General features: G+C 44.8%; 1 protein-coding gene and 1 long non-coding RNA gene across 2 annotated transcripts in view; one reads left to right on the top strand and one right to left on the bottom strand.

The window, feature by feature from the left end:
* Nucleotides 1-1,038: 1,038 nt before the first annotated feature.
* The window catches only part of LOC135398946 (forkhead box protein P1-like), a 227,485-nt gene continuing 203,857 nt past the window's right edge, over nucleotides 1,039-24,666 (top strand). The window contains exon 1 of the mRNA XM_064630527.1: nucleotides 1,039-1,056. The gene's annotated coding sequence lies outside the window, so the exon portion shown is untranslated. The remainder of the gene's footprint in view (nucleotides 1,057-24,666) is intronic.
* The window catches only part of LOC135398952 (uncharacterized), a 33,248-nt gene continuing 26,219 nt past the window's right edge, over nucleotides 17,638-24,666 (bottom strand). Inside the window, exons 2-3 of the long non-coding RNA XR_010424157.1 lie at nucleotides 22,725-23,109; nucleotides 17,638-18,195 (exon numbers count right to left, since the gene is read on the bottom strand). This is a non-coding gene — a long non-coding RNA (uncharacterized LOC135398952). The remainder of the gene's footprint in view (nucleotides 18,196-22,724; nucleotides 23,110-24,666) is intronic.

Here is a 24,666-nt window from a genome sequence, read left to right as displayed (position 1 = left end):
CTTAAAAGCTGCGGGAAAACAAGGGTTAGAACAAAACAAAAGAAAAACGCTCTAGTAGTCCTCCCGCATCTCGTTTTGCACAGCTGAAGCCGTCAGAGAAAGCAATGAGAGGGACCTCGCCGCAACGTGGTGCGCCCTGGATGGTCTTGTATAGTGTTCTTCCTGCATTACTCTCATGACCAGTCATGAACCATCAATTCATGATTTGCGCCAATTATTCCATATATTAATATATATCGAGTGAAAGCAAAGTAACCAGAACTGTAGTCGGAATCGTGCAGGGAAAGCCATGCCATCGTGATCCGTTTTCCAGGACCATTTTTCGCGCACTCTCCCGTGTTCGCCTACGTGACGCAAGAAAGTACGCCGCGACGCAGCCGAGCCATTCAACCACCTCCTCTGCGGCCCCACTAACCTTCGACGTACGCGAGTAACCTCCGTCATTATCATCCACATTCTTCTCATGCCCGTGGATGAAACGAGAGAACCGGTGGAAACAAGAGGCAGAACGCACAAACTTTTACATCAGCCGAATAGTCGCGAGGTCTGCACGGCGACCGTTTTGGGGTCCTCGGTCCGGATCCGACTGGTGGATGCTGTAGTATCATTTATTTACCGACTCTGAGAGGAGGAATGGAGGTTGGGAGGGTGTAAAAAAATAGGAGGGAGGAGAGAAGAAGAGGCGGCGTTGTTTTCCTCCTCTCCAAACTCGCGTACGAGCACAACACACAACTATCGCCTCAGAAAAGGCGGCCACGCGCTCTGAGTTTGTGCGTCCCTGATGCGACGAAATTCGGAATGGATGATGATGTTGTCTGCGAGCGACGCAGCCAGTGACTGCGAGGTGCGCGCAGGATATTCTCTGTAATTGTGCGGCGAATCTGCCGGACAGCGTGGATTTTTCTTTATTCGCGTGTGTTGGTGATGGTGTGTGAGTGAATTGATTGATGCCGAGAGGTGGCTTCTTGGGAGGATTTGGATTACCACATCTGAAGGAATAAGTTGGTTTGTTTTTTTCCTGTGTGGTTGAGACAAGAGCATCTGAGAAGAGTCGAGGTTTGTGTTTTGAACGTTCCACGATAATTACTGCATTTTGCATTTTTATTTTCCGAAATTTATTTAACATATATTACCGTGCGTTGCTGGTAGCCGTGTTGGCTGGGAAGCGATCATGTTGTAGATGATTTGGAGGAGCTTATAGTGAGCACTTGACTTCATCTATCACTCGCAAGATGCGATTGTTTCGCTTGATTTTGTCTTCTTTTTTTTTTAATTATAAATGTTTATTTTCTTTCTCATAACTTCTTTGTCAACCATGTCTCCAAGATGCAGGAACATACGATGAGATCAAATCAACGTCGATGACGGTGGAATCGCAACATGTCACTGGTGTAATAATGCGTCTTTGTTTTTTCTGGTTTTATATTGAGCAGTTAACAAGTAAACAATTAGATTTTTATGCATGCGTAACTTACATTGTGCTGTGTACTTATTGTGTGGTGTATATAACAAAAACGCGACACGCACATTGTTTTAAGTTTTCTTTCGTTTTTTTTTTTTTTTTTTGTCTTCGGACTAGTGGAATGACTTGACACAGGCTGTCTCCGATTCTCCATCGGTGCCGACATTTATTTGTAACGTATGGCCCCTCGTGTAATTGACGGGGTGATGTGTCTTTCTTTTTGTACCACTCCTACTTAGGCCTGACTGCACCAGTAGTATACTTCAATAAATAAAAATGAAGTCGTAATAACACCAACAATGCGCCACTAAATTACGACACGTAATTAGACTAAATAATGTCTCGCTAATTAGCAGTTATCGTTATCAGATATTGAATTTCGAGAAAAAAAAGCACGCCTATAGGAGGTATGTTATGTAGAACACTCGAGGTCACGACTTCCGATCCGATTTAATCGTGTTGATTTATCAGATACGATCTGTTTCGGAAGCACATGAAAGTGAGAAACAGCCAATTTGCCCATCGGTCACCAAGCTTGTTACTATTTTTTCGCCAACATCAACATCAACCAACCTTCCTCTTCACCATCTCCTCGATTATGCATCACTGGGTTTTCCGCTCACAACATCGCATTCTTACCGTGTTACTCGCAACTGACTTTATTTTCCAATCCCTTCCGAGAACGCTTCCCGGCAATTTCACTTCCACGAGCAACTCGCATATCTGTCCATCCTGACACATTCCCTATATAGCTGCATGTGTACCATATAGTCAGCGTATTAAAAGGTAAAAATACGCGCAGCGCTAGGATGCGCACGAGGCAATCACTCCAGCAGATTATTAATTGTGCACAATTAATGGCAGCCTATCTTTTTTTTTTTTTTTCGCGAGTTACGAGTTTTAATGAAAACCGGCGAGCGACCGGCGTTTTCCTTCTGATGCCGGCCGTACAATGTATTCCTTGGTTCCCGTCCAGAGCGGGTCGAGAGTCAGCTGTGTACAGCCATATTCCCAGCAACAGCTGAAAAGCACTGCAGTGTCGAACACGCACGTGTTTGAACTACTTTCCGTGGCCTGTACGTAATGACGAGGAAGCTCTTATTTGCCGCCTTCCTGCAAGGCCGGGCTGCATGCCGTTTGCTTCGGAGAAAATGCGCCGTTAATGCCGACTGTTGATAGCCAGTTCGTTGCATCATCTCTGCGTTCTCGCGCCGATAGTCGTGTTTCGTCTGCAGTCCGCTTCTCTCTTGATGCAAACGTTGGAGTGAAATTAACGCGGAGTGCAAGGCAGTCGAATTTCTTCTTTAATTTCGCAGTTTAATGTTTGTGGTTTCTACTGCTGGGGGGGAGGGGGGTGTAATTGGTATCCAGTATTATGGAATCACAGTATGCAATGCGATTAGTGGTGGTGTGGTAGTGGTGATGCAGTGAGTAACTCAACGTTGCCTGCCTTCTATAGCCATGCATTTCCTTCCCTTTCTTTCTTTCTGTTTATTTTTCAGTTTCTTTTTCGGAATAGCAAGCTGGCAATAGCCTGGCTGACATTTCCTTTTTTCTTTCACTCTATATTAAACATATCCCCCCCTCTGCTGAACGTGCTTGTCAACTACAGCCAGGATTTTAATTGGTGCGACTCCCAATGTTTATTTGTCGCTTTCTCATTAATTTTTTTTAGTAGTTGATGCAGACTTCGAAGATACTGCAACAGCAGTAACTTTCGAGAATTTTAGAAGAATTTAGAATTAGAATTTTAGAGAATTTTCTCGAGAAAGAGAGGTTTAACGTTTTCCTGCGAGTGTAAAGTTGCACGAACGATGAAAGAAAGGTCAAAAAAGAAGAAAAGAAAAGTCATTTATAAAGAATTAGTTTCTCTCAAGTCGAACCGGGCTACTGAGTGCACTTTATCGTTAGCCCTCTTTTAGCGCGCATTTATCACACTTTGGCAACAGTTACGCTCTTGGACATTGATTTCTCACCCCGTATCGTTATCGTTATCATCGTTTACACTCGTTCAAAATTCGGGAATATATGCTTAATCGTCGACGTCCAGATTCACCGAGGAACGGTCTCCACGGGGTATCGCGTTAGCTCCGACAGTTCCCAGGAACCTGACGAAGCATATACTGATCCATAGAAGCTCCATGCTCCGCAACAGCACAGAACATGCACTGCGAAAATAATGTCCCGCAGAATATTCCCGGAACGTCCCGCCATGCGAATTTGCTAATTATTAAGACCGTGGGATTAACCACTTGAGCAGTAGCCGATAATGCGATGAGGGACAACGCCCTAACATCTTTCAAGTGGGCCGGGTCTTATTTCGTACGTTATAATAATAGAATATCCTCTTCTGCTACTGGAGATATCCTGTATATTTCCCGTCGATCTACTCAGTAAAAGTATATCTCACTTTCTATCAAGCAATGGAAGAGATAAGCATAGGAGAAACAAGGAATCACATTTATTACGTTGGGTCTAAACGGACACAAAAGATACTGAGATATTGTAGGAATTTGACTGCCCTTACAGGAAGACGGTGTTCCGACCCACTTAGAACTCCAACAAGACCATTGCACGTTTTGGGCTCATTATGTTATACCGATCAGGGTCAAGTTCTAAACGTTCGCATTGTCTCAGCGGACATACTATATGTCAAAAAATCAATCAAGCTTCACCCTTTAGCTCACGAAGTACCTTGTCCTGCCAATAAAGACGACTACATGGAGTAGCCACTACATGAGCCGCCTCCCTCTTCATCTTATTTTTCTTCCACCAAATCAACGAACCGATTACGTGCTACGGGCTACATCACAATTCCGCAGTCAAACGCACACTATCACATTTCAACGCAACATCCATCAACTTTGTAGCATAACAGGCGTCAGCTTCTACGACGCCACGCAAAAAAAATAAAAAAAAATAAAAAATGCCGTTTCACCGCAGGAAAAAGGAACAGAATTCGAGGGCAAGCTTCAACGCTATACCCGGCATTTCTACAGCTTCGGGAACTTCTGCTCTCTGAGTGATAGAATGAGGCCTCGTAAAATGTTGCTTCTATACTTTGTTTCTTTAAACGTTTCGCGACTTTGTTTCTTCTTATTTTTTTTTTCTTCGCCCAATAACGCAGGCAGAGTGGCCTTCTTCAAAACGTCATGCCACGTCACAGTAACGGCTTATCAAAACTGGCTATACAATGTGGCATTAATTCGTGAAGGAGGTAATTATTTCCGTGCACGAGGTAATATGGGTATTATTTTCCTCGAATCATTTTCTTTTGACGGACGTAAACAATCGTCGGGTGCGGATAATAATTACGCGGAACAACCGATTTTTTTCTTCGGAGGCCCCATTAAGGGACCCTGGTGTTGTGGTCCGTCAAATGAATTTATAATTGTAGAGTTTTTGTTATGGTCTGCTTCTAATCTTCGTTCTCCTGTCAGTGCTGCTATCTGAAGGGTAATAAAAATGTGCAATTTCGAAAATAATTCAACAGCCCCTAGTAGTACGTTATTGCGAGGCTGCTGCAAAAGGTTGCGCAATATTTAAACTCGTCTCAGTTGTCTCGCGACGTAAACACCCAATTATATATATTTAAACTCGCGCTACGGACAAAGTTATCGGGCCCATTTTCAAATCCAGCCCACCTACTCGCTGCCCTAGAACCTCTGTGGACAATGCGGGACTTCGGAGCTCACCCTGAGGCTCATCAGTAATTTTCACCAGGTTGCCGTCAGCAGCGGCGTAGAGTTTCGCCTCTGGACCCATTCATCGTCAAGTTGTTGCTGTTACTGTTGGAGTTGCAGTGCAAGAAACACCTTCATCGCTTCTACACACCTTTGGTTATGTTTAGTTTTTGAGCTCTATGTTGTCTGCTGAAAACTGGATTGACGTCAGATCGGCATAGCTTTTCGTACGCAAGTGTGACACACAAACTTGCCTTCTTCGGAAGACGGTTGTCACGTCAACCGGTCAACGTCATCCTCCCAGTAGGTATGATAATGAGTTTCCGGAAGTTGTCGTGCAGAGTCTAACAATACTCTCACGCGTTTTGCTTGAGAAAGAAAACAGTTTTCGTTAGTTTTGGACCCTCCACCTCAAGAAACCCACTCTCAAGGTAGAGCGTAGGTGATAAGGCGAGGTATTTAAAACGTTGCATGGTTTCAATAAACGGTTCAGCGTGGTCCTTGTTCTCTTAGTCCTGTGTGTTTTAGAGCTGATTTCACGGGTGTGTGGTTCACCAACCACACCAAATATCTGTTTTTGTCTGTATTTCGTTAGCATGTCTGGCGAGTCATCGGGAGGTCCTGCACGCGTATAGCGTGGTGGTTAGTGCACACAACTGGGCGATCGAGGAGTGCGGGTTCGTGTCCTACTCCAATTACCTGCAGCCTTGCCTTGCTTCGTCGATGACTGCATGATTTCGTTATTCTGATGATACTTTTTAGCGCTGTGTTTGGTCGTCTGTGCGCTATAGTCATGAGATGGTAAATTTCGGACAGTCACTGCTTCTCAATTGTATTTCTGCGTGCTGCAACGTGCTAAGCGTAGTAGGAAACTTTTTCACCTCTTTGTCTCTCACGGCTCTTTCTCCGCTAGATTCATAAGTTGCCGACGTCAAGCGTCTTGTAACACTGGATACTGTAACTGGGCGTTGTATACCGGATCAAAAATCTCTGTAACATTCACGGTAGGCTACACTACGTTCAGGAAAAAAAAAGCTCACTATAATTTCCTTACGTGGCACCACCTGCTGCAATCGCTAGTCAAGGCTACTCGAGTGTTTACTTCCGTAGTCACTTTCGTCTTCTTTTTTTTTCTATTACAAATCAATCAATCCCTTTCTTCTTACAATTCTTTCTCTCTACATATATATGTATATAGAAGTAGATATATAGATAGGGGTCTTTTAAAATACCTTGTACATAGATTTTCGTCTCAGTCCCGAAGAAGGCAGAGCTTCCGCCGAAACGTAGACTTTCGCAGACCCTTAGTTTAAATGCCAGTTTAATAAATAACTTTCCCCCACTCCCTACTTCAGTCTCTGGTGTCTTTTCTCCCCTATCTATATACAACATCCTGGTCGTTCGAACCTCCATTTTGTAGCGTAGAAGTAGATATATATATAGTCCTGTAGAAGCACTATCTCCACTTCTGATACTTATTGAATATCTTAATTTTTCGTGGTCAACCGCATTCCTCTAATTCCACTTATATTATATTAATTACACGGCCGACTTTTAAGGTCCTCACAACGCTTTCTCTCTCTCTCTCTCTCTCTTATACCATGCCTTTGCAAAGTCCGCGATGAAATCACGCTGTCTATCTATTCCTGGTAGAGATAAAGTGGCGTCTAAATCAGTCAGCAAACGTAGAAGTGTTCCCACTATCTCGTGCAATAATGTCATATCCGTGCACTCGTTCTTCCAACACGTTGTCATTCTCCCCGAGGGGAACTATAATAGCTCCCGTGGCTTTGGTAGGAAAAAAAAAAAGAAAAATCCCTCATGGGCTAGCCTCTAAGATGATCACCTTCCAAGACGTGGAGGTAACCTGGGTTAGAATACCGGTACCGGCAGTGCTGTCTGGCGCATTCTTTTCGTTTTCTTTTTTTTTTTTTTTTTCCTTCGACGCTGGATATCGCCACACTTCGCTATATGTAGTCGAAGAGCAACATGATTCCAGGCGGGCAGGCAGATCGCTCGACAATAAAACGCCACAAACTGTATAACCCTTTGGTCTTCGCCGCTCTGCACTCCATATTACGTACGAATTACTTTTACAATTACAATGCTAGTACAATTATGATAACGCGTACTATTTCAATCAGTAATATCGAATTATGCCAGGGTACAAAGTAGTCGTCGGTAAGACAGCGTGGTGTCGTTTGGGGGTCCCTTGAGTACCTATAGCGCAAAAACTTTAACAAGCAATACGTAGCGCAACAACAATAATGCTAATAGGCCCTGAACGTATCATAAATAAATAACTAAACTTAGTTCTGTGAGTGGATGTGGGGTGATTCTTGATAGCAGGATTTTTAGTGGCACTTGTTTAACGTCCTTCCTTCGTTAATCGGGGCCTGTTAGTTACGGTGAGAACTGTAGAAGGCGCAAAAATCGCTGAAGGGGCATCACTCTATGATGTCACCCACTGTAACCAGTCCACGTATTCCTCAGCAATTGTCTTGTACCTTAATGCATTATGGCCTTGTTTCAATCTCTTCATGATATCGTTTTTGCATGAGGGAAAAAAAGTACGAGCTTCCATGGATTATGTTGATTAAGTGCTTCTGTTCCAAGATTTCGGGTTCGAGTCTTGCCGAGGACGCAAATTGTATATAGTACAAGTTGCTTTGGCCCGTTGTACTCGATTACGGGTGTATCCTCCAATTATTTCGCGATGTAAACGTCACAGATCTATTAACGGGGTGATTGACATTTGCGTAAGCGGTCTTGCTTTCGATATGTGCCAGTCCGATAACACTTCGCGGCGTCAAAGAGACGAATCGAGAAAGAATGTGATTTCGTGACACTCGATTCATTCGACAAACAACGTTATCTTTGCGCCTTGTTTTCTGAAACTCCGCCTCTCCGAATTGCAAGTGTGATTCATGAATGAGTTAGGGCGATAATATATCGTCGCAATAACCTGCTGGTATCAGAAGCCAGAATATTCGAGATAAAACGAGACTTGCTGGACTGCTTCTGCAAAACTGTCATCCATCGAGAGATAGCGCCTTGTTATGTTCGGTTTATTTCTTAAGATCATAGAGAACGAGATTTCATTCTAAGATTTTTAGTCATGTACCGTTAATCACTCCTTATAGTATAGTCGGCCCCATGATATGCAGGGCCCATGTCTCCATACTTGCGTCACATCGTAGCATATGATCTCATCTGAGTATGATGTATGTTCTATTCATTACTCGGTGGCAGCGACCGCAGTTACATCATTATGTCCGGTCCGGGGACGGTGTAGCTGCGATAAGATCTGATACAAAGGAAATACGGTGACTTACCGTAAGCCACCTGATTCTTTGTTGTATTCATTTTATTTGTTGGTTGGTTTGAAAACAAAGAAAAATGTGGAGAAGTTGGCCCACATTGTGCGGCTATCCAGCATGATGAGGTGGCAGGTGTCGCTACCGGGTTTTAAGAAGGATATGTCCTCCACGAAAGCGGTGAAGTCGAAAACCACGGACTGGAACACGGCAATGCCGGCTGACGGCTGGCCAGGCGAGTATCTCGTTTGTGTCCAGAGCTCCAATGCACTCCGCAGCACTTCATGACTCGTTGTTTATCGCTCCCAGCTGAGCAGTACGTGATCGTCTCCTCTCGTAATTTTGCATAGCGCGCGGTCTGGTGAGGGAGCTATCAAAATACGGAACTATATACGGAACGCGTTTACTAAGGGGAACGTATATTGGCGTATTAGTATTGATTCTCCCCTTTATCTAGCACATTGAAATTATTATTTTTTTTTTCTAGAACAAGATCTTATCTCACCAGCTTCGGTGATCCCTCAAGGTTGCGAGTGTGACCCCATCCCAGGACGCCAGCGACTCTATGGGACGCCGTACAAGTTGCTAAAGTGGATGAGCCGGAAACATTGTCACGCTTCTTCGTCTTCGTCTCACGTTGCAATCTTCAAACGAAAGCGACACCTTGGGTCAGACGCTTCCTAAAAAAAATTCCCTAATTGTGTCCTCGTCACCGTATCGTATTTCTGTCAATAGAGAGTTTTAGCAGACAGTTGATAACGGTGGCTTGCGTCGAACCGTATCAACCGGATCCAATCAGTGGATAAGATTCTGAGTCACGCACCATCACTGCGATTGGTTCCGATAGGCACGATAACCTTATCAACGGTATACTAAAACTCACTACTACCGTTATATCGTTACCGTATCGTACGCCAACGCGATTAGCGATCACGTAGCGCGGCTTCCGCTGAACCACGGTTGCCCCCCTCGACCTCCCCATGAAGTCGACCCAGGAGGTATACTAACCCCCTTCTCTCCCCTCTTTCCAGTGCGGCGCTGACGCGGAATCAAAAAACAGAAAAAAAGTGATCCCTTCGGGTGACGTGACTGCGGTCACGCGGTGGCCAACACCACCGCCACTGCCGCGTCACGCACTGGATTTGGAAAGGGCCGTTTTTGGTATCGCGTCGATGTGAACCACGTGACCGGAGAGAGAGAGAATTGATCGCCAGTGGGTCAGACTTTCTCCTTCCCTCCGGGGACATTTCTCGGAAATCGAGTTATCCCTCTTCGCCACCACGTATGGGAGCTCCCGGACACTTTATAACGGAGGTCCATCGTATGATCCCTCGTTGAGTGATCGAGTGATTTCGCCCTTCCTGGTGACAACGCTATTCTGAGAATCGTGTCGTTTTTGTTGTTGTTGTTGTTTTTCTATGTCTCACTCTTGTCTTACTCCGTTATTTCTGAAGCCGTTTTGTGGAATCGGTGTTGTAGTTGCAACTGTCTGGAGTCGCGCATTTCGCTTCGTTCGTGTGACCTTACCTTATGACGACACGTATTGTAGGAAATGCTCCTTTTCAAACCCGGAGGGGTGGAATGGGGATATTAATTTATTACCCTTACACTTGATTATGCGTACTCCTTTTTTCTTTTCTTTTTGGAGAACGAAATGCAAATAACCCGGTTTGCATCTAGCGCACAATATGCCTACTATACCTAGTAAAAAATTTTACAAGAGGTCGCAATGTGTGTTTCTGTTAGCTGTTGTGTTTATTTGGATAGTTCAAATGTGCAGAAAGCATGACTCTCTGACACAAAGCCGTTGCACATACATATATAGTGTTTGAGTTTGAATATATAAAACATATATACATGCATACATATAATGTCTTTGTTAGCCGTGTTTGACTTTGTGTACTTTCCTGGTAAGCCTATTTAGGCTTGAATATCAGGAAGAGAATAAAGAAATGGAAACCATTAAAAAAAAAAAGGAAAAGCATGCAACAGCCATTTAAATTCGATTTGCAACGCTCGTTCACAAAACACCCTCGCATCGAATAGGACAAAAAAAGAAAAAAAAGAAAAGACTCGACACTGCTTCTCTGAAAGAAAATGCCTCGCTGAATGGGAGCAAAAAATTACGTATAAAATCTGTACACAAAGCTCTCGTCGTTCGACAATAACAGCAAGCGCGAAGGTCGAAAAAAAGTCGGCATCTCATCCACAGAAGAAACTCCTAAACCCTTCTGGCCCTCTAAAAAAAGAACAAAAAAAAAAAAAAAGAATCCCTTCCGCCCCTCCTCCTCCCTGTACTGACACGGCGCAGTATGTAACATCTTCACCGCTTCTATACACCGGATAGCATACATCTTCACCTTTCCGACTTCTAAGTGGGAACACTTCCTTTTACATCTGGCTCACGACTGAAGCTGGAATACGTATAAGAGATCCGAGGCGGGTACAGTAGATCCGCACGGCTTCCCGAATCTATTGAAAGCCCCGCCCGGCGCATTAAACTCGCATATAATAAAACGGTGCTTCTCAGAACGCGTGCCGTCGGCCCTCGTACAATGGCTCCACAATGACAATTACATCTTCAAGGGCAAGGAGAACGTATACGAGTATTCTTCGGAAAACGCATATATAGATTACGGGGAGTCAAATGCGGCGAATAAACGCCAGACTTAGTAGGACTAAAATTTAAAAAAAATAAATTAATAAATAAAAGAAAACAAGATGGCGGTTTGAGAGCGTGTGTATAAAAAAAAAAGGGCCACCGCCTCTTGCAAAAAATAAAAATTTAAAAAAAAATCGTCTAGCCGTTGTGCGAAATTCGCCCTCCACGCGGCGTGCTCTACTGTCAGAGGAGACGACAGCCAGCCAGCCAGCTAGGGTGGGGACGCTTTATTTTGTTATCGAAGCCGATGGAAGCAGCAGATGCGAGATTGTCACCGAGTGAGAGCTGGTCAAGGTCATTCCTAATAATAATGGCATTGATGCTTATTGAAAGGTGTCGTGAAGTCTTTGAGAACGCTGCAGAGCCCCTTCTTCTTTTTTTTTTTTCGGCGTTAACCAAGTGGGGGTAGGTAGGTAGCGCCCCCTGTCCTGGTGTCTGCCTTTTTTTTTTTTTTTAGCGTTGCATAATAATCGTCGTGTACGTTTATGTGCACATCGCGACGAGTTGGTAAGAAAGAAATAAAAGTTTTTCTGCGCGCGCGATTTTTGTCACGCGCGCGTGTACGAGTTTTCGAAACCAGGCACAAAAAAGAATATCAAGGCGGGGCGGCTCTTTTTTTTTTTAGATGTTGAGGCTTTTCTGTCTGTATTTTTTTTTTTCAAGTGAGAGGAGAAAGTCGTGACGAATTGTCATTCGAGTGTTCCACAAAGTGACCGGTGGACCAGGAGTAAATGCGGGCAGACATTCTCTTTTCTACAAAAAAAAAAAGAAAAAAAGTGGAGTGGCGGTTTGGTGAGAAAAAGAAAATAAGAAGGCCTAAAAGAACTGGGTGAGATATGCATGTCTGGTACGCATGCGCGCACATCGGTGTGTTTCTCTATATTTTCAAGAGAGGCTCTTTAGCGGACAGCATTTGTTATCGCTATTTACTTGTCTATACAGTCAAACTCCTTTATAGCGAACACCTTTTTAACGAAAATACCCCTACAGCGAATTTTTTTGCGGTCCCGCTGGAGCCCTATAGGTCCAATAATGGACATCCTTTTTAACGAAAATACCTTTACAGCGATTTTTTTTTTTGCTGTCCCCTGAGTTTCGTTGTAAAGGAGTTTGTATATGTTTCTATTGCATCTCTTTTCATGCTTCGGCTGCCTTTGAGAAAGCTTCCGACTTTTCTCCACGTGATAGCTTTTACGTTCGGATTTTGTGCCTAAATTATGGTATCATATAGTACCTTGGAACCAAATGGCATTCGCGTTGTCTGTGACATGCATAGTAGTCCATGCGATGTCCATGCAAGTTGACAGGAGCGGTCATTGACGGTCTTACTGTATGGCATCACTGTTCATGGGCAGCGGAAATATAGATAGCGAGTCTGCATTAACGTCCTGTACGTCCTACACACAGGTAACTCGTTGTCATTCGCTGTAAATTATTTGCACCTTTCATTGTGTAGCAGGGGCGTTTTTGTGAATGAACGCCCCCTTTAATTCCACAGACTCAATGCAAAGGTATAATAACAGCGTTGAAAACGGGTGTTTGCAAAACACCCATCTGAAACAGTGTTTTACACGGAATACAACCCCCCGAAAATTGTGTTTTCTTTTATTTATTTATTTTTTCTTAGAATACACGCTTTCAAAGGGCAGGTTTTACAGAACGCTCGTCTGTATGATGTGAAACTTGCACCACAAAGGTGTGTGCTATATGCGACAAGACGTTTATACCCGAAAGGTGTAAAAGAAAATAATAATAATGTGCTTGCGACATATGTTGAGAGTTCGAAATTTCTTTCCTCTTCTGTCGCTGTACAGTTCCAAGTACAAGAGCAGGGCACCAGTGGCTAGCGACATACACAATATTTTTCCGTCCTCGTCCAATTAAGGCATTGACAGCGAACGCGTTGCTCGATACAGCGTTCGCTAGGCACGACTGTATCCCTCCTACGTGGCACGCATTTCATTTAAACCCGTTTAACGAGACGCCTTTACACAGACGCTTACAAACTATGCCACAACAACAAGGCGAACGAAGGATGCTTGTGGTCGACCCAACAAGGCGCCAAGGTTTCCGTGCAGTTAAATTGAAGCTGGCATTTGGATAACAACCTCTATTGTGACGACCGAAACGTTAAGGCGGAACGCGATAACCGTCCCGTTTCGGGCCGCTTTGTTTGTTTGTCTATTGTCCCGACCACAATATGGACGAGAGCGAACAGGTTGACCGCCTTCGCGTTGATCGCGGCTCGGCAACTTCGCAGACGGGAACTGCAAGGAGCTCTCTCTCTCACACGCAATATTTTTGCGCGTTCGAGGGACAAGCGGTCGGTGAAAGTTCTAAGAACAACAGCAGCAAATGAATGATGATGTCATGGGGCGTAAAACAAGACGGCATTGAGCTCGGGGGGGGGGGGGGGGGGATATGTTTATTAGACAAAAAGGGAAAAAAAACGGGGAAAGGTCAGCCAAACGGGACGTCGGCTTGCTATTCCAGAAATAAGAAATAATAATAAATAAATAAAAAGAAAAGAGAATAATTAAAGAAAGAAAGAAAGAAAGAAATAAGAAGGAATAAGAAATAAATAAATAAATAAATAAAGAAAGAAAATTAAGAAAAAAGAAATAAAGAAAAGGAAAAAAAGTAAGAAAAATAAATAAATAAATAAATAAAGAAAATTACGAAATAAGAAATAAAGAAAAAGAAAAAGAAGTAGGAAAAAACGAAAAACTACCAGATGATGAAAGAAGGATGAGGTAGATTAAAGACAAAGATGACAAAAAAGATGACTAACAAACGGTGAAGGAATGATGAGATGAATCACAGAAGATGACTTTAAAAAGAAAGCATGAGGTTAATGCGCTGAAGGTGAGAGTGGGGCACAGAAGAAGAATGAGATTTCACGACTGAGTTCACAGGCTGTTCATCAGACCTGAGTCTCTCAAGAGCTCGGGTATTTTGCTTAGTGAACGGAGATCATATAGAGATATGAATAGCATAAATGCAACCTGACGACAGTTGACACGATTGCGCACGAGCGCAAGGTTGGCTACCTTATTTTTTATGCTGGTATCAGCCGCACTCGGCTACGGCAAACGGTGACCGATTACGACGCCGCATCAACGTAGTCGTATCTAAGGAGACCCATTCATGCTTGCACGTAATGCTTATCATATACCTTCTTTCCCTAACTGAGTAGCGAGTCTCCCTCCGTGTTCTGCAGACGTTCCCATTCAGGGATTCCTTTGCAATTTCTCTCTCACTCGTGCACTGATACGCTGTTGGCACAAGGTTGGCTTCCACTGATGTTTTTTTTTCTTTACTCCTTTGTTTTACACCCACTGTCCCTATAGTGTTTTCCCTTTCTCTTCTTCTTTTTGTTCTTCGAATAAACATATCCCCCCCCCCCCCTAGAGCTTCGCAGCTCTATAAGTGGCATGGGACTCCTATGGTGCCTGTTCATATCGCGAAACATTCTGAGGCTCGTTCGAATATATGAATAGCGAGTTTTAGGGTATCGTACGCTATTGCCTTTGCGTACGTAAGGGATAGCGTGGTGTTTCTGCGCAATGCGCGAAGCGCTATTCATATTTTGCGCATGCGCAGTACCACCAACGTTATCTTTACGTTGCGCGAAAGCGATAGCGTACGATGTACTAGAATTCTATAATGTTGAAACGCAAGCGACATTGCGTGCTATTGTATCCGTAACTTACACAATCACCTCAGTTGTTTTTTTTTTCTCCCCCACTTTTCGTCCTTCTCCCTCTCTTTCTTGTCATTTCTGCTCGTGCGCACTTTCACTTCGACGCGAGACAAAGCTCGTTAGCTGCATCACAATACCACTCCCCCACAATATTGCAACCTCCAGCGGCCTGTCATATTTTTCTTGACTCCTTATCTTTCTTATAATCTCGAAGAAAGCGCCAAGCGCGCGCGACCCTCTTTGAAACTGGCGGCTTGACAACAACGCTGTGTGTATTGCTTACAGCAATTGCCTCGGTCTTTCTCTCGCGTTGTTCGTGAGAGAGGGAGTATAACCTTTTGTTTGCGTCTCGGCTGCATTTCTTTTGGCGGATGCCGCCCGGCTGGATTGTTTGGACGGAAATGCTTCTCTCTCTCCCTCCTCCAACCCCTCCCTCCTCTGTTTAATAAGGGCGGAGTCGCTGAGACAAAAGACGTCTGTGTAGTTGTATACTATATACTCCCTGGTCTCGACGACAGGGGGACAGTTAACCGAGAGGCCCGAGTGAACCCTCTCTTTCCCGCTTTTACTTTGAGCGTCGCGCGCGTGAGCATTGTGAGAGACGATGCCTGTGGCTCATTGATGTGAACGTCCGTAATGCGGGCGGGTGGGGGGGATGTGGGAGGTGGGCTGGTGCGCATGCGTGTGGTCAAACGAGCGTAAAAGTTGGCTCACTATCGCCCCACTACCTCTGTTTTTCTTTTTAGCGTCAACGACATTTACGTTACAAACATTCTCCCCTATAATAAGTTTTCAGAAATATGCTATACACGCAGTAACTTTAAATCAGCTAGACTCTTACCCTATCACAATGCCACGATACCTGGCTTTGGGGTCAAATTCAGCTCATCAACGCCGTGCCCTAAATGCACTGCTTACTTTTCTCATCATTGTAGAGCTTCGGTTTATGCAAGCAAGGGTTTATGGCATTTTATTCGCATGCGGCACCTGAGATAACACTTTGGCGCCTCACCTGCATGGGGATTTTGTGCCCCCTTCACAAATTCAGGGGGTCTACAGTAAACCCCGTAGCCCCCCCCCCCTTCCGCCGCCCCTGATCACATCCTCACAGCATTAATACGAAATGGAATACCCTACTCATTATCACCAAAATAAAGTTGTTGTTGTATCCCTATAATGTGATTTAACAAAAAAAAAGAAAAGAAAGAAAAGTGGCACTCTGATGGTGATAGCTAACCATGCAGACGTCGTTCTGCACGCCAGATTAGCCGATACGAAATAACTATTCTTCTCAGCGTCGGCAGCATTGGATATAACGATGACCTTCAATCGCAGTATCCGAACTTTTTTCCCCTCTCACTGCTAACGTCCACGCGTCGGTGTGCTCCAGGGTCATTCACCAAAATGCGTCAGTTGTCCACGTAAACTTCCTTTTATCTCTATTGGCCGTGTGAGTTGTACACATCCTACAACCGTCCCTTTTGCTATCTCGACCCCAGGCAGGCAGCAAACGGAGCAAAAGTAAACAGGCGCTGTATGTATAAGAAGCAAATTCTTGGAACTGCTGAGTAGCGTATACAGGCTCTCTCTCTCTCTGCGTGTTTTAACAGGATGTGTAAACAGGGCTACGCCTTCTCAGAAGTGGTGTACAGGGATGTTTGTACGACAGCCTCTTTATAGCCGCTTGCATGTAACGTAACTGAACGTTCCTTTTTTCGTAGTACCTGACCTGCGAGGATGACACAAAGTGTTGTTGTTGTTGTTGTGCGTTTTCAGAACTGCTGTATGGTGCTTCTCCGGGAGAGCCATAAACTAATAGGGTCCGGAGATACCCGTTTGGGGTCATCCCATGAAGAGGAACAACAACAACAATAAATGAAGGAGAAGTGACGATGACATGGGATGTTTCCCCGTGGTATAGCCACAGGACCCTGCCCACTTCACAGAGGAAGATCGTTAATCGGCATGGGCGAATTTATTGGACGCATTAGTCGACGGGCTGGTCGCTTATTTATTTATTTATTTATTTATGTAAATACCTCAAAGAGCCCTTGGGGCGATACATGAGGGGGATACATACAATATATGCAACATCAGTACATGAAACAGCACAAACACTGCACAAAATAGTTAAGGTAATAACAAAATTCACACACACATACAAGACATGAGATAATGCTTCCCCACTAAATGTGTAGATATGATGCCAAGTTTCTACGGAAAGTTTGATGGTTAGGCGAGGTGACTAAGGACTGAGGAAGGTCATTCCAATCGGCAATCGTAAGTGGGAAAAAAATCCTTATCCACGTTAAAAAAATAAAAATAAATAAATAAAAAATAAAATGAATAAAAACGTTACTGCCACAGCATCGCCTCTTGGTGTGCTGCTGTAGATTCGGGCTCGATGTACTGAAGATCTGACAGGAATTTACTCGAAGTGACGGGACTACCAATGGGACTAAAATGGAGAGAATATAGGAGACTGAAACCTGTGTTCGCTTCGCAATTTGCTCTGACTGACTTCGTGGAGGACAAGGAAGAGACGCTACAACGGGAGTGCACAGAGGTTGTTTTGTCGAAAAGCTGCTCTTTGACTCCGCGGTGCAGTTCAGTATATAGGTCGTATTTATTGACACGCAAACCCGACCATACTGAACAACCTTCCATTGATCAGCTGATGGATTGCTACGGAGAAGAACAACAACAAAAGGAGCGGCCGCCCTCTCCAAAGGACGCTTGATAGAATTGTAACATTCACTTCTCTAGCAAACTATAAGAGCAGGCTCTTCGGGATGATGGATAGGCTGTGATTCGTCATCATCATCAGTTCTTACCGGTTCTTATTGTCACCTACGAATGTAGCTCAGTACTTTACAGTAAATGTTTCACATTTTACAATTTAATTAAACGCCTCAGAGGTTGCTCATGTCGGAACGAGTTCCAGAAAGATTCGTTGTGACCCCTGGGTATACAAGCCCACGTTGAACACGACGCGAAACTAGATTTCGGTACTGAAAGCCGCGTCTGCTTAGAAGAGCTCCTGGTTCTCCATTATGGTTGTAGGATTGAGGTACTCCTAGCTCCGAAAGGCGGTATACAGGCCTGCCATAGGTATAGTTCCCACTGAGACACAGGTGTACCAAGGCATTAGGACAATAGGTTAGATGACGTCGTTTATGGACATGAAATTGGAATTTGACTTTTTCTTTTCTTTTTTTTTTTTTCACGTGAAGTTGACGGATATTTGGACTAGGGCAATTGAGCGATCCCTTATCGTAATGTTTCATACTCAATCCACTGTGCAGCCTTCGACGTTTCGTGTATTTTAAAGATGGACGGTCTGCCTGCAGGAGTGGCAACAGTGTACCCTATAGAAAAAAAAGAGAGAGAGAGAGGGGTAGAATCAAAAACAAGGAAGGGAAACACACATAACACACACGGGAAGGTCCCACACGTGCAGAGCAATATAACGTTCACGTGGCTTTCATGTTGTTCAAGGTGTGGTAAGCCCTTTACATATAGTCCTCAGCGAAGATTCCGCGTAACCACATCCAGTGTGCCAGGTCATCTACCATGCCAACACATCAACCCGTGGATGTCATGGCGCGTTCGACGAGACCGCTCGGCGGTTGACATGACGCGGGTTGGATGCATCAACTTTGTGGATGACTTGATGCGATGGATGACGCAGCATGGCGGTTGAGGTGGCCACAAGCGTTCAACGAATATATCTTAGTTTCGTAGTTCTTAGTTTTAGTTTCAGTTTCATCTGGTCTTTAGGGTTTTTCTAAAGGTTCTTGGTCTTAGTTGCTTGGTTGGAATACATCTTAGTTCCTTTATGGTGAACTAGAAGGACACCACCCCTTCCTTCACCATAGTTTCTTGTCACGCCGCTTCCTCTCCCGTTTTCGTTGTCTTCTCTGAGCATTCAGCGCCGTCCCAAGCAGCACAATGCACTGAAAATCGAGTGCAATAGGGGTGGACGGTATGTGTCTTCTCAATATTCTTTAGTTTCACGAATCTGTTCAAGACCTTCCAGCTACCCGTCCACCCCTATTGCACTGAACTTTCAGTACATTGTGCTGCCAAATAGGTTTGAGCTCAAGCAATGCCACGCGTGTAAGAGGCCATGATAACGGCATCGCATGGAACTGTGATCCATCGTATGCGACCTCAGCCTGCGCACTGAAAAAGAAAACAGGAAATCGCCTGTCACGAGACACACAAGTTGTTTGTTTCGCCGGGCGGTGAGTCAGCCTTTGAATCACTGTCAGTCGTATATGCGCGGGTAAACAACTCGACCTCGGTTGGTGCTTTGAATAAATGAGTGCTGGAACACATGGAAAGACTTTTGCGTGGCGGCGTGGGAGTCACGTTATAAGAACGACACGTCCAATGTCACAGCTTGACGAGATAAACAGCGTGCAAGCAGTATTTTTTTTTTTTTTTTGGCGAGGACGCTGTATATACACGTTACGCAGCGCGGGGATATATTTTGATATGTGCGTGTGTACAGTACATTTGTACCACCATCATACGTGAGATATGAGTTGATTGAGAGAAAATGATTGGCGTGGCGAGCGATTGGAAGTTGTTGCTCGGTGCCTGGAGGTCAACGTGGTGGCTTTGCTCGCGCTGTGTAATAAATAATTTTCATGTGCGCGTTTTTGTGCGTGTTGTGGAGTGATTTTGGTCGGCCTATGTTGCTCATCGTTCAAGGTTTATTGATTTTAGTCTGCTGACGATGGTTAAGCAGGTGCCTATATATGGGCGCATTTTTATTGTCTCGATGTACGCGGAAAATATTCCTGGCCCTAACATGTGGAACAGTGTTCGGATTGTATAAATTGAAACTCAAACGCAGCCGTAGCTTGTCGACGTTGTCGTCTAAGTCGTAACATTTCCTTGCGTTTGATGAAAACATAAGACGAAGAAGACAACACAAGGGGGGGGGGGTATGTTTATTAAGAAAAAAAGAAAGGAAAGGTTAGCCAGGCAAAGAGCCGGCTTGCTATTCCGAAAAAAAAAGGGGGAAGGGGCAAACGAAAAAGAAAAGGAAGGCTCAACATAAGGCTCAAACCAGCAATGAAGCTTTAATGCAGAAGGTAGGGTGAGAAGAAGGGGAAAGGGGGAACGGAATATCGTTGCTCTCCGGCAAGGCTGGTAATCGAAGCAGTCAAAAGGCAGGCTTGCGTGTCTTCGTTGTTCTTCGTCTTGCGTGTTCCTCAAACCGAATGAAATGTCACTTCTTTCGACGGGACACCAGCTCGCTTGCACCACTCTAATTTGCGTGTTAAATTATCTTTGTTTATATATTACCGAATGTATGCGATGCATACAAACGTGTCCACGTAAACTTTTTTTCCTCTCTGTCTCTTCTCTTGCTTTCTAGTTTTGTATTGCCACCACTATACTCAGGCCCGTAGGCCAGTAGTATGTCTAAATAAATAAATAAATAAAAATTGCCAACGACCCAACAGCGTTAATTTGAATCAAACAAACACAAGTGCTTAGTTGGTCGTTCCGAAACCATCTGGCGTGCGCCTCCCACGTCTTTTTGTTTTGTTCGCGTGTTGGATTTGACCTCAGAAAGCAGCTCACGTTTCGGCAGTACGTTTTCAAAATTTCGGCGATTTATCGACACCGCTTGAACACGTTTCAGCGACCACGAAGCAACCACTGCTGCGCCACCTGTGAGAACCCATATCGCTCTTCCGGTTCTTCACAGAACATAAAGCTTTATACATTAGACACTTCTTCGTTTCCCCGCTCGACTTCTGTGAAGAAAGCCACACTTGGCGAGAACTTAAAACCTCCTCCCCCCCACCCCCCACCCCCAACACAACCACCAGTGCACACATGTCTCTCACCCACGCCTAGCAGACCCCCGCCGCAAGCATAAAAACACAAGACCACAAAACGAGTCCTTTTCGAGCAACTCAAAAAAGTTGCCGCTCTCGTCTGAAAAACACATGTGTTCCTCTTCTGCTGCTCCGTCCCTGTTCTGTTATATAGACCTTTTCTGTTTTATTATTATTATTTATCTTCTTTCCCGACATAACTAAGCGAAAATGACAGAGGCATCCACATGTCTAAACATTCACGGCCGAGGGGCACATCTTATATACGGGCTCTGCAAAAGCATGCCCCCGGTCATGGGAACGGGGCCGACGCAAAAATGTGTACACCAAATACTGCCTCCTCATCCTCCAGCAAATAGAATCTCTCTCTCTCTCTCACTTTCTCCTCGTACCGTTTCTTCAACTTCAACACCTTCCTTCTCCCATCTTGTTCTCCTCTCCTCTTTCACCCTCCTCGCCCTCTAGCAAACAAACATCATATACGCCTCCCCGAACAAAAAGAAGTAAATAAAAATGACGTAATGTTTGTTGGTTGGGGGGGGGGGGGCCCGATTTTGGGGGCTGTCCGCCTTTTTTGGAAGCGGCATCCGAAGCATCGTGTATGCGACGCATGCGGACGATATTTTAGGGGGGCATGGTATATTTGCGCAAAGTTCTGTCTCGTTCAGAATGCGTGGACCTGGCAGTCGGCAAAAAACCCGAAATTTGCGTTTTTATCGTTTTGGTGCCTCAATTTGATTTTCGGCAGAATATGCGCGTGGGGAAAGGTTACTTGAAGGGATGTTATACGGAGATTGGGGTTGGTTGGTTGCTTGCCTGCGCGTGATTGGGAATGGGGGGAGGTAGAGAAAGGGGGAAGGGGGTTGTGGGAGTTGGTAATTTTGTGGAATTTGAGATGAGGTACGGGTGCTTTTGGAACTGCGGGGGGACGAGCACGAGAGATACTGCGGTCGCATACTGCGGTGTTCTTTTTTTTTTTTTTTAAGTGTTTTTGTAGTGTAGTGGAGCTCGATATTGAAGGTCAAGGTTGCGCACAGTCGGGAAGTCTGTGTTGCGGTGGATTGGTGGCATGATTGGCTTGGCGTATCGAATGTCACGCGAGGGGTAATGCATAGAACAGGAGGGGATCCAGTGGTTAGTCAGATCGCTGAGATTGTCCAAGCAGACAACTCCATAGACCTGTTTCTGTTGGCCAGGTGGCGTGAGTGAGCAGCAACGTAAGCGCCCCCAAAATATGCAACGCGCGGTAGTTTAGCAGACGACGTGGCACTTTCAAATACATGGTCTCCAGTTTTTAGCACTCGGCAAGATGCACCGCCTTTTCTGTGGATTTCGTACAGGTTTTGTAGCTTTCCTTGACGCACAGCGCTTGAAGCACCACGTAGAACCCGCTGATGAAACTCCCTACTGTTTAGATCCGTGGCCGCTTGGGCCCGAAATGGCGCTGTGTAAACCTTGCTGCAACACTCCTATGTGTCCCTTGTTCTACGTTTCTAAATATATTAAAGGACTAAAGGCGCATCTAAGTGCGGCTAAGGTTTCCTGCAAATGTACTGATGTAATGCGCACTTGAACGATCGTGTCACGATTTATGCACCGATATGACCCATATATGTGCACCCATATATGCACTCATGCACCCATATATCATACGGGTGTCGCTCGTCCTATAGAGTTTGTTCATTGGCGTCATCGCTCTAGAGGGCACTAGCTTCGAAGAGGCGAAATCGCCGCCATGATGTAGGTCCCTCGAAGTTTGGTTCCCGATTTCATTCACTGCCATATGCTATTAAGACGAGCTATTAACGTCAAGAACATGGAAATTACTTGGATGTGGTACATATGATATTCGCACGGTACAGTAACTTTGAAACACCAATAAGTGTACGAGGAATGCGATGTGGGTGTAGGCGTGGACAGTCAAAACTCTGAGGACCTTGGCGGCAAATTGCTAGCGATAGTGGCGCTCTCCTGCGGATGACGTCACGTGAATAAGCCCTATTCTTTCTTCTAAACATGAAGCTTGTTGCACTTACCGTAATATAAATTCGTGGTTTTTACATGATGGGGTTGCTGTCGTCTCTGGTCCGTGTTCGAACCTCGGGATCAGTAAACAGGGCTGTTCCTTATGATGAGCGCCTTGAGCAGACCTCTTGTTCCCCCGAACTGACCCTTTTTGTCCTCCACTGGTTGTTCCCTTCCCTCTGGTTGTATAGAAGTAAAATTTTCAGCTGCGTTTGAGACTTCGTGTTGTGCCTGTCCTTTCGTGTTCCCTAGTCTCGGGGTTTTACATTATGCATCATCTTCACCAGCTCGCTTCCTTCCCAGCCATTTTTTCATTGTCAGCTCCGGTACATTTCCTTTGCGTCATCACGTATAGTCCAGTATGGGCTTTCCAACGACTCCGATGGTACGTGCACTCTGAAGGGGGAGAAACAGGGTAATGTAGCCCTCTTGGGGAGTAGATAATAATAATAATAATAATAATAATAATAATAATAATAATAATAATAATAATAATAATAATAATAATAATAATCAGGTGCCCAAAAACAACTACTAGGGTGTTGTCATTGGTGCACCACAAAGGTTATATACGAAAAACAAAGACACTCAAATATACAATAAGGATGATGATAAGGTAGATGCATTGTTAGAACCATTAGTCTCTTTCAGTGCTACACGCAAGGACGCGCGGAGTTTAGGGACTATTTGCAGTAGTTGTGAACAAATTTCGGGATCACGGGAGTATAGGATGGGGAGTAATTGGGGGGAGCAGTCTAGGGGGATAAATTTATTAGAACAAAGAAAAAAGGGAGGAAAGGTCAGTCTAGGGGATCAGAAACCGCATTTGCACCCTGGTTTACTTCTTTGCTCTCGGACAGCGAGATGTACAGGGTGTTACCCTATAAAAGTCTACCCGCGCCGGCATGCCGTGCTCGCCAATTACTCAATGCAGACGGTACAATGTGTTGCCTACGTATAAAACTCATAAGGACATTCCATCATGGTAAATATCGAAGTGATTGAGCACCGTAACGCAAAGTTATAGCGCAAAACGTGAGGTTCCCGTAGTCAAAACAGCCAAGATGGCGCCTCTCAGTTAGCAGACGCCATCCCTTTTGGGTGTCGTCTGCTGAGTATGCGTCGGCATTTTTCGTTCCTCACGTTGCTTAGTTCTGAGGAAAATAGGACAGTTACACGAAAGCGAAATGAAAACTGCAGTTCCATCCGGCTGGCACGATATGCGACACGTTGTCGTGTGGGGAGCAGCATGTCAAGTGCGCTTCTCAACGCCGCCATCTTGTTTGTTTTGACTATGGAAATTGCACGTTTTGAGTTATAACTTCGTGCTGCGGCACTCAATCACTTTGAAATTTACCAAGATTAATTGTCCTTATGAGCTTTATATAAAGATCGCACAATGTGCCACCTGCATTGAGTAATTGGCGAATACGGCATGGCGGCACGGGTAGAGTTTTATAGGGTAACACCCTGTACTTCCGAAGACATTCTTGGTCACCACCGCCGTCGCGCAGTTTGCACGGCCATGTAGAATCTTCCCGCAACAAAGAATACATCAATTGAAGTCGCACCTACCACAGCAACAAAAACATCCTCAACCAACCCCGGCAACTGATCCAGTGTCACTCCACCCCCTCTATCAGCAATAAACACATCAAGCGGCGTCCACCCCTCCACTCGTATCGAGCAAGCAAATCGCCATCCACATCAACAAATTTGCATCTCCCGCAACAACAACACATCGACATCGTTATTATTAAACGCCCTGGCGGACGCGCACAAAAACAGCAATCGCGATAGGCGGAGCGAACGCTTGTTGTGCAGCGTGCAGTTGTTTTGTAAATCCTTTGTTGTCCTCGCAATCGAATAAGGAGTGGATGTCGGAGAGCGGCGGGAAAAAAAAGGGAAATTGGGAATGGGGGAGTGGAATTTTGGGTGGCGGCTTTCCCGAAT

This window comes from Ornithodoros turicata, chromosome 6, assembly GCF_037126465.1.
Source record: "Ornithodoros turicata isolate Travis chromosome 6, ASM3712646v1, whole genome shotgun sequence".
In the NCBI taxonomy this organism is placed as follows: domain Eukaryota; kingdom Metazoa; phylum Arthropoda; class Arachnida; order Ixodida; family Argasidae; genus Ornithodoros; species Ornithodoros turicata.
This window is presented reverse-complemented; position numbering and strand designations above follow the sequence as displayed.